A 9210-nucleotide genomic window follows, 5' to 3' on the forward strand; every position below is an offset into this window, starting at 1 on the left:
TCTAGAGAATGGTAATCAGTTTAAAGCCTCAAAGTGGGGACACATTCAAAATGAGACACACATTCACATTCTATTTTATATTAAACTCCAAGATGTACATACATACACCGATATTTTGATATTGGGCTAATGCCTTGTTTTATTTTTTAAATGTGAATCCACTCAGTGTTCTAAGTTGTTTTTATTTTTGCTTTAATCTTAATCATAATTCATTGTCTATGATTTTCAGTTTTAGTTTCTTGAAAGCTGCACAAAACTTTAAAGACATTTGCAAAGCAATCTTAGTGCAGTATCCCTTGAGATTTTAAGTTTTTCACCAATCTTTTTATCTCACTCACACTTAATTTGACAGCAGATTTTTTTTTTTTAGCAACAGCCTTTATCTAGTTTTTACCAAAGCATTCAGTTTAAGTTTCATAAAAAAAATCTACCTCTCTTTTCTTGCATATACTTCATCAGTTAATTTTTAACTCAATAAAGCAATTAGAATAATGAAAACACATCACAAACTGATTTTTGATGAGCATACAACTTGACTGGTGGGAAGAGAAGGTACAAGTGTGGTGGAATATAGTCTTAACTAGGAATGTTCAGTGTACTTGGACATAAGGCTTATATTTGGGAATGGGGAAAGAGAACATGGATTAATCTGCTGTGCCAGTTAAGAGAGTTTAAGGAAAGGTGGAAAAAAACCCCTAGAATTTGGTTTTGAGTCTTTCACCAGAAAATCAAATTTCAGTTTTTGGTGTCCCTACATAGATTTATTATACTACCTTTAACATACTAAACTTCTACCCATATCTTTGTGTCTTCCTCATATTAATTTTTTCCTTCAATTTCCCTGAGATTCTAGAGCATGAGGGCAGGAACTGGACGGAAATATTTCAGTAGACTAGACAGTACCCTCTTCTGGGATGAAGATATCCTTGAGGAAGGGAGAAGGTCTTCTTGTTACTGAGATTGTAGAGGATTAAAAGAGGGACTGTTTTGTGTCTTGGTTTGGAATCTCCTCAGTGGATTTTGACCTATAACCCTTTTTTCCAGGATATACTTTCCATTGGGAGTATGATGGGGTGCAATTCAAAGTTTTTGCCTTTTTTTTATGGAGCTTCTGGGATTACCAGATCACCAACATCTCCATCTGGTAGAACTGAGAGAAGGAAGAGGAGGAGGAGGAGGTGGGGAGAGGGGAGGAGGAGGACAGAAAGAGGAAGAGGAAGAAACCTTCCTTCTAGTTCTCCCTAAGGTACACAAAGAGTAAACATATCCCTTTTCCTACCTCCTCCTTTAGGTGACTTGCAAAGTTAGGACCCTGGAAACCTTCAGAAAGTGACTTTCCTAGCTCAATTCTGTACGTGGTGCTGATTCACATGGGACTGATTCACATGGGACTGGATATCAGAGCTACCTTGATAGTTGATCTTGTGGAAACAGTACAAACTTGTTTCTTGAAAAAGAAAATATAAAATTACAAATGATTTTTCCTTTAAGAATAAAATCAAGTTTAACTAAAAACCTGGAAGGACTATATTGCATCCTGTAGCGTAGCATAAAATCCTTCAACCAATTACAATGTCAAATGACAATGGGGGTATCTTTTTTTCTGATGAGGATCAGAAATCTAGTATTGTCCAAACACTCCAGAGGTGCTATTTGTTTCAAGTGGAAAGGAAGTATTTATACAAATTATTGTGATGAATGAAATGAAATGAACACTACTTGGGATGGTTAAATGTTTACTCACATGATCAGGTGGGTACGGCAGCCCCAGGCTCTGTGGTGGGAGCAGATTCCTGGTACGTTCTAGCCCATGTATTGAAAATACTAGACAAAACCTAAATTTTAGAAGAAAAGCTGCTGTCTGGTGGTATTAGTGGTGCTTTCTTTTGACACTATGTATTGAGGGTATATATTTATATAGACTCAATATCTAGGTCACTCAACATTGCTTGAAACTAATGAAGCTTAGCCTCAGGGCCCCTCACTTACATCGGCCTTTCAAAATGCTCATATGGTCATATGCTTTTGTGAAGTTTGGAAAAGTAGGATACTTTACTGCAATTTGTTAAAATCACTAGACCATTCTACTTTGACTTCCTGTCATGGTTAGTTTTATGTGTTAACTTGACTGGACCATCGAGTGCTCAGATATTTGGTCAAATGTCATTCTGGATATCTGTGGGAGTGTTTTTGGATGAGATTAACATTTGAGTTGGTAGACTGAGTAAAGCAGATTGCCCTCTCTAATGTAGGTGGCCCTCATCCAATTGGTTGAAGGCCAATTGCCTACCCTTCCACAAGTAAGAGGGAACTCCTTTTGCTTGAGTGTTGAGCTGAGACTTCACTCAAATCTGCTGCCTTCAGACTTGAACCGAAACATGGGCTCCTCTTGGATCTTCAACCTTGGTTTTTGGACTGGAACTACACCATTACTTCTCCTGGATCTCCAGTTTGCGGACTGCGGGTCTTGAGATCACCTTCACAGTGGTATGAACCAATTCCTTAAAATAAATCTCTTTCTATATAAATATATATCCTTTTGGTCCTATTTCTCTGAAGAACCCAGACTAATATCCTCTTTCATATTTACCCTTGAGTTGGGTGATATTGGAAGTGTTTTGGGGATCTAATTTAATTGGGGAATCATTTAGTTGAGTATATTTATATAGTTTGCAGTCACTTCTGTGTACAGTAAACTAGCCTGGTGTGGAAATGGCTTCCAGCTTTATCCCCGTGCCCACTGTACCAGCTCACTTGATAATGTGACTGAAGACCTCTGCCTGGAGTTCTATCCCTGTGAGTGTTGTTTAGCACCTGGCACTGAAAGTTTGTGGTTGGTGGAGGAAAAATGATGTCAAAGAGTCACCCCATAGAAGGTTAACTCCCTTTCACTTATGGCGTTTTCATATTTGGTACCATAGCATCTGTGCCTTGATATCAATCCAGAAACCCCAGGGCAACAAGTGAGAAGTGAGCAGCACAGGCATGAGATAAGGTATAATAAGGTTGTGCCTGCCTGAAGTTAATCAGTGCAGCACTAGCTCAAACAAGAGATAAGTAGGACAGAGAGCTAAGACTGAGATGCACACCAACATCATTTAATACCGTGCTTCATACACGGATTTTTCTTCAATTCTAGAACATCTTCTGCCATTATGTCTTCAAATATTATGTCTTTCAGATTCTTGATGTTTTGAAATCCCTATTAACTGTTGGAACTTCTTATTCTATCCATGATTTCTTTTAATTCTGCTTTCATGTATTCCATTTCTTTTTTTTCTCTAAGCTGTATTTTGACTGATTTTCTGTCACCATTGCCATCACTGCACCTTTGCTGCAGTCTGAGTTGGAGCCTTGAACCTGCATGGCTCCCGTGGCCCACACACTGAGCTCTCTGTTCCAGGGTGCCTTGAATGTTTCATTCAGATTGGATTAATAACTACACTCAGGGCATGGAATTCGACTTCCTGGTGACTGCTAGGGAATTAAATGACATAACCTGGAAGTGTGGAGGAGTAAGTTTCTTATAGGATGAATATTGACCAATGAGATTTAAGAGTAGCAAGGGATAAAGTAAATTTCCAATGCTCCTGCCTACCCCATGGGGACTACTCTGGGGTGTGCTTCCTTTGTACAGCCCTCCGCAAAGGCCTGCAGATACACCTGCTGAGCACCCTATTGTGTGTCTTCATAGATCATTACGAAGTGACAATCAGTGCTTTGGTGCAGCTCATCACATTGGTTTGTGTCCCTCCTTGCTTTGTTCCTCCTTTCCTTACCCTCATTTCCCTGGGCTTGCATCTTACAAATGAAGAATAGTGTTTGTTTGTTTTAAGATTTATTTATTTATTTTAGAGAGAGAGCACAAGCGGGAAGGGCAGAGGGAGAGGGAGAGAAAATCTCAAGCAGACTCTGGGCTGAGTGTGGAGCCCAACACGGGGCTCAATCCCACGACGCTGAGATCGTGACCTGAGCTGAAACCAAGAATTGGCTGTTTGACTGTGCCACCCAGGTGCCCCATGAAGAACAGTGTTTTAATCCTCACTTCAGGCATGTTTCCTAGAAGACTTGGGCTAAGGTACCCATTATAAAAAACATTTCCTTAACCTCACATCTCCCTTCATCTATTCCATTTATATTTTTCTTCCTTGGAAACTTTTTGAAACAGTTCTCTTTCTTTCTTTTCTTTCTTTTCTTTCTTTTCTTTCTTTTCTTTCTTTTCTTTCTTTCTCTCTTTTTTCTTTCTTTCTCTCTTTTTTCTTTCTTTCTTTCTTTCTTTCTTTCTTTCTTTCTTTCTCTCTTTCTTTCTCTCTCTCTTTCTCTCTCTCTCTCTTTCTTTCTTTCTTTCTTTCTTTCTTTCTTTCTTTCTTTCCTCTTTCATCTCTGCTTTCTTATCTGCCATTCATTCTTCAGTCTAACTCCTCTCTCCCATTTCTCTTAAAACTGCTTTCACCGAGATCAATAATGACCATGTTGTTAAATCCAAAGGATAATTTTCAGCCTTTATCATACCTGATCTGTGTGCAGCACTTGACATTGACCTCACATCCTTCCAGCATTGTCTTGCCCTGAATTCTAGACAATGTACTCTTAATTTTTATCTTGCCATTATAGCTGCTACATCTCAGTCACCTTTATATATCTTGTAAATATTGGTGTTTCCCAGGGTTCTATCCTCAATTCCCTTCCCTCTCCTTTCCTCTTCTCTGGTATAACCCCCCCCCTGGGCAGTCTTACTTACTTACATAGCTTCAGGTGCCATCTATATGCCAATAACTTCCAAACCATATTTTAAATCTAATTTTCTCTCAGTGCGCCTGGGTGGCTCAGTCATTAAGCGTCTGCTTTCAGCTCAGGTCATGGTCCCAGGGTCCTGGGATCAAGCCCCTCATCGGGCTCCCTGCTCCGCGGGAAGCCTGCTTCTCCCTCTCCCACTCCCCCTGCTTGTGTTCCCTCTCTCGCTGTGTCTCTCTCTGTCAAATAAATAAAATCTTTAAAAAAAAAAATCTAATTTTCTCTTTTTCTTTTTTCCTTTTATTCATTTAAGACAAGGGGAATACTTTATTCATGCCCATCAGAGGAATGGACAGCTTGGGTCTGTAACAAAGCATTGTGCTTTAAAGCATTGGTCAGTAATTGTACATGAGAGTATACACAGCTATCCACAAATTAACAGAGCACAACTTTTCAATATTCAAAACAGAACAAGCTTCCCTGTAAAAGCAGCACCTCTGTGACATTTTTAACTTTAGTGTTCTTCTCCTCCTTCTTCACCCTCTCCTTCAACAGAATCCATACCAGCTTCCTCATAATCCTTCTCAAGGGCAGTCATGTCCTCATGGGCCTCAAAAAACTCTCCTTCCTCCATGCCCTCACCCACATACCAGTGAACAAAGGCACGTTTGGCATACATCAGGTCAAACTTGTGGTCCAGGTGAGCCCAGGCCTCAGCGATGGCTGTGGTGTTGCTCAGCATGCACACAGATCGCTGTACTTTGACCAGGTCTCCATCAGGTACCATGATAGGAGGCTGGTAATTAATGCCAACTTTGAAGCCAGTGGGGCACTGGTCCACAAACTGGATGGTACACTTGGTCTTGATGGTGGCAATGGCAGCATTGACATCTTTGGGAACCACATTGCCATGGTACAACAGGCAGAAGACATGGATTTACCATGGCAAGGGTCACATTTCACCATCTGGTTCGCTGGCTCAACAGCATGCATTGGTGATCTCTGCTACAGAAAGCTGTTCGTGGTAGGCTTTCTCAGCAGACATGACAGGGGCATAGGTGGCCAGAGGGAAGTGGATATGAGGATAGGGCACCAGGTTGGTCTGGAATTCTGTCAGATCAACATTTAGGGCTCTCTCAAATCTGAGAGAAGCAGTGATGGAGGACACAATTTGACCTATCAACCTATTTAGGTTAGTGTAGGTTGGCATTCAATACAAAGGTTTCTATGACAGATGTCATAGAGGGCCTCATTGTCTACTGCGAAGGCACAATCAGAGTGCTCCAAGGTGGTATGGGTAGTGAGGGTGGAATTTTAGGGCTCGATTACAGCTGTGGAAACTTGGAGGCCTGGGTAAATGGAGAGCTCCAGCTTAGACTTCTTGCCATAATTGACAGAGAGATGTTCCATCAGCAGGGAGGTGAACGCGGAACCAGTTCCTGCTCCAAAGCTGTGGAAAACCAAGAAGCCCTGAAGACCTATGCACTGGTCAGCCAGTTTCCAAATTCAGTTCAAGACAAGGTCAATGATCCCCTTGCCAGTGGTGTAGTGCTCTCTGGCATAGTTGTTGGCAGCATCTTCCTTCCCTGTGATGACCTGCTCAGGGTGGAAGAGCTGGGGGTAGGGGCCAGTGCAAACTTCATCAATGACCGTGGGTTCCAGATCTACAAACATGGCTCTGGGCACATGCTTCCCAGCACCTGTCTCACTGAAGAAGAGGTTGAAGGAGTCATCTCCTTCCCTAACGGTCTTGTCACTTGGCATCTGGCCATTGGGCTGAATGCTATGTTCCAGGCAATAGAGCTCCCAGCAGGCATTGCCAATCTGGACACCAGCCTGGTCAACATGGATGGAGATGCATTCACACATGGCTGCTGCTTTGTGGCAGCCAAGCAGATGGCGGAGAGGAAGAGGAGAGTTCATTGCTTCTTACAGCACGACTCTTAAGGGATCATTGTAAGAGAACTTGTCAAGTACCAGATTCTTAAAAGGACCTAATTGTCTGCTAGACATTTCTTCTTTGGTATTCTATAAACCCCTGAAGCTGGACATGTCCAAAAATAAAACTCAACATTTTCTTCCCACCTGAATCTGTTTCTTTTCCTGCCTTGCCAGTCTCAGTGACTGGAGATACCAGTGGCACCAAAAATTAGGTGCCACCCTCACTCACCTACAGCTTCAACCCCATTAGGGTGACAAATTCATTCCCATTTTCCCAGGGCTTTCTTGGTGTTAGTATGAAAAATTCCATATCCATAGGACTCCCACAGGTCTGTAAAAACTGGAATGGCTTGCCTGGAACATTCTTAATTTTGAAACTCAAAGTCTCATGTCTTGGGAACCTCTTTAGTCCTGGGCAAACCATAAAGTTGATAATCCTTTTGCCTACATCCAATCAATCATCAAGACCTACTGATTCTAACTTTTTAATGTGTCTAGATTGTCCAGTTCTCCTCATCTTCACTGTTACTCTAACTATCATAGGTCATTAACATATCTTACCTTGATTGCTGCAGAGCTTTGCAACTCTCCTTTGCCTCTACCATTGCTTCCTCCAACCCATTCTCTGAATTGCTGCTAGAGTCATCTTTTTAAACTATAACCCTGATTGTATCATTTTTCTTCTTAAATCTTTGTAACTGTTCTTTATTTGCCCTAAGATAAGGGGCATACTTTTTTTTTTTTTTTTTAAGTAGTCTCCATGCCCAGCATGGAGCCCAGCACAGGGCCTGAACTCACAACCCTGAGATCAAGACCTGAGCTGAGATCAAGAGTCAGATGCTTAACCGACTGAGCCACCCTGGTGCCCCAAGGGGCATACATTTTAAAATGGCGCACATGACCTGTCATGAAATCATCCTGCTGCTTCTTCCAGGCTCATCCCTTCTCACGTTCCCCTTACACTGCCTATAAGCCCAGATGCCAGCTGTCTCCTCTACGAAAGCAACCCTTGTTTTTATTTTACACCCGCATGGACATAGAGCTTTTGCATATCTTCACATTCTCCATCTTGAGCCCACTTCTACAAAAGTCTTGGTAAGAAACACAGAATTCACAGAGAAGATGAAAGGGCTCTTCTAGCATGTGTGGTATAGCAACAACCCCCCAACTCACTATTTGACATTTCTTCCCCAGAGTTCCTTCTCAGCTCTAACACTCCTAGGATTTTTTTTCCCTTTGTCTCTACTTTTCCTCTAAGGTATGCAGCCTTCCTGGATCTATACGCCCTCTTCTTGTGTCCCTGCACCAAGCTCTTTACACTCATCTCTTTATTATCCTGAATGATTTGGCTTTGCCCCAGCTCCTGTTTATAAATGTACATTCCCAACTCCATCCAAGGGTTCAACAAAACAAAGTGTCCTTCTATTTTGAGATTTCATTCTTGCTTAGTGCCATCATTTTTAGCTTGAATATGTCCCTTGGGGTCTTACCTCTCATTCCAAGTAGCTTGTTAAAATATTTCTTGAAAATAATGGTGTTACCCTCCTGGAGAAATTGTTCTACCAGCTGCTAAGACAGTAAAAGTTTCTTCCTTTTGTCATCTGTGTTTCAGCTATTCTGGTTTCCCTACAGTTCTCATAATTTTTTTTGTTCTCTCCTAGTATGTCTTTGTATAAGCTGCCAAATCACCTGGGATACTTTACCACAATTTACCTTAAAAAAAACAAAAAAAACCCCAAAAACCAAGAAAAATTTGACTGACTAATAAATATACCTAAAGTTATAATATTTTTATGTCCCCTTGCCAAAATTCATCTTCAGCATCAAGAAGGATGGACTGCTTTTATAAATGGAACCAGTGTTAGCTGTAGTTCATAGGGCTTGATTTGAACAAAGAAATTCCTAATTATATCATGACTCATTTTAGCATTTTTAATCATCCTGGCATGATGAAATTCACTGCATTGGTCTCTAGGGGATTAGGAAGAAAACTAATTTCAGTTTTTGAAAGTCATTTTCGAGACCTCCAAAGAAGGCTTATAGAAGACATGAAAGGGGCCTAAGAATTACATAGTTCTCAGTCTGAGTCTGAGAATTAGTACAATTAATCAAAACTGCAATCCACATTTCCTTAGAAAACAACAATATGCAAAACACATGGCCATTGTGTGCCGTCCAAGCAATCATGTACGTTTACAGGTAGGTTATATTCAATTAACCTAGTTTATTTGCTTGATAACATCATTGAATATATCTTCATTTTTACTAATGCAAATGATTGAAGATTTTAAGATGGCAATAGAATAACTTTATGTTGTATATGGAGAGTCACACTACTTGGGTTTCTCAGTGGCTTTCCTTAGTGCTAGAGCCCCTGAGCTTCAAAGACTTGAGGGGTGTGGATTAACAAAACAAATACAGAGTTGGAGTTCACAAACCCAGACTTCCAAATATACAGCTATATTTTCTTAAGTCATTTTAAACTCTCTGCATTCTCTTTTTAAACAATCTTTATACCCACATTTTATTTTATTT

General features: G+C 40.8%; 1 pseudogene; it reads right to left on the minus strand.

The window, feature by feature from the left end:
• Positions 1 to 5248: 5248 nt before the first annotated feature.
• Positions 5249 to 6603, minus strand: LOC116639709 (annotated as a pseudogene).
• Positions 6604 to 9210: the final 2607 nt, after the last annotated feature.

Source organism: Phoca vitulina, unplaced genomic scaffold (genome assembly GCF_004348235.1).
Source record: "Phoca vitulina isolate PV1807 unplaced genomic scaffold, GSC_HSeal_1.0 scaffold2, whole genome shotgun sequence".
Taxonomy (NCBI): domain Eukaryota; kingdom Metazoa; phylum Chordata; class Mammalia; order Carnivora; family Phocidae; genus Phoca; species Phoca vitulina.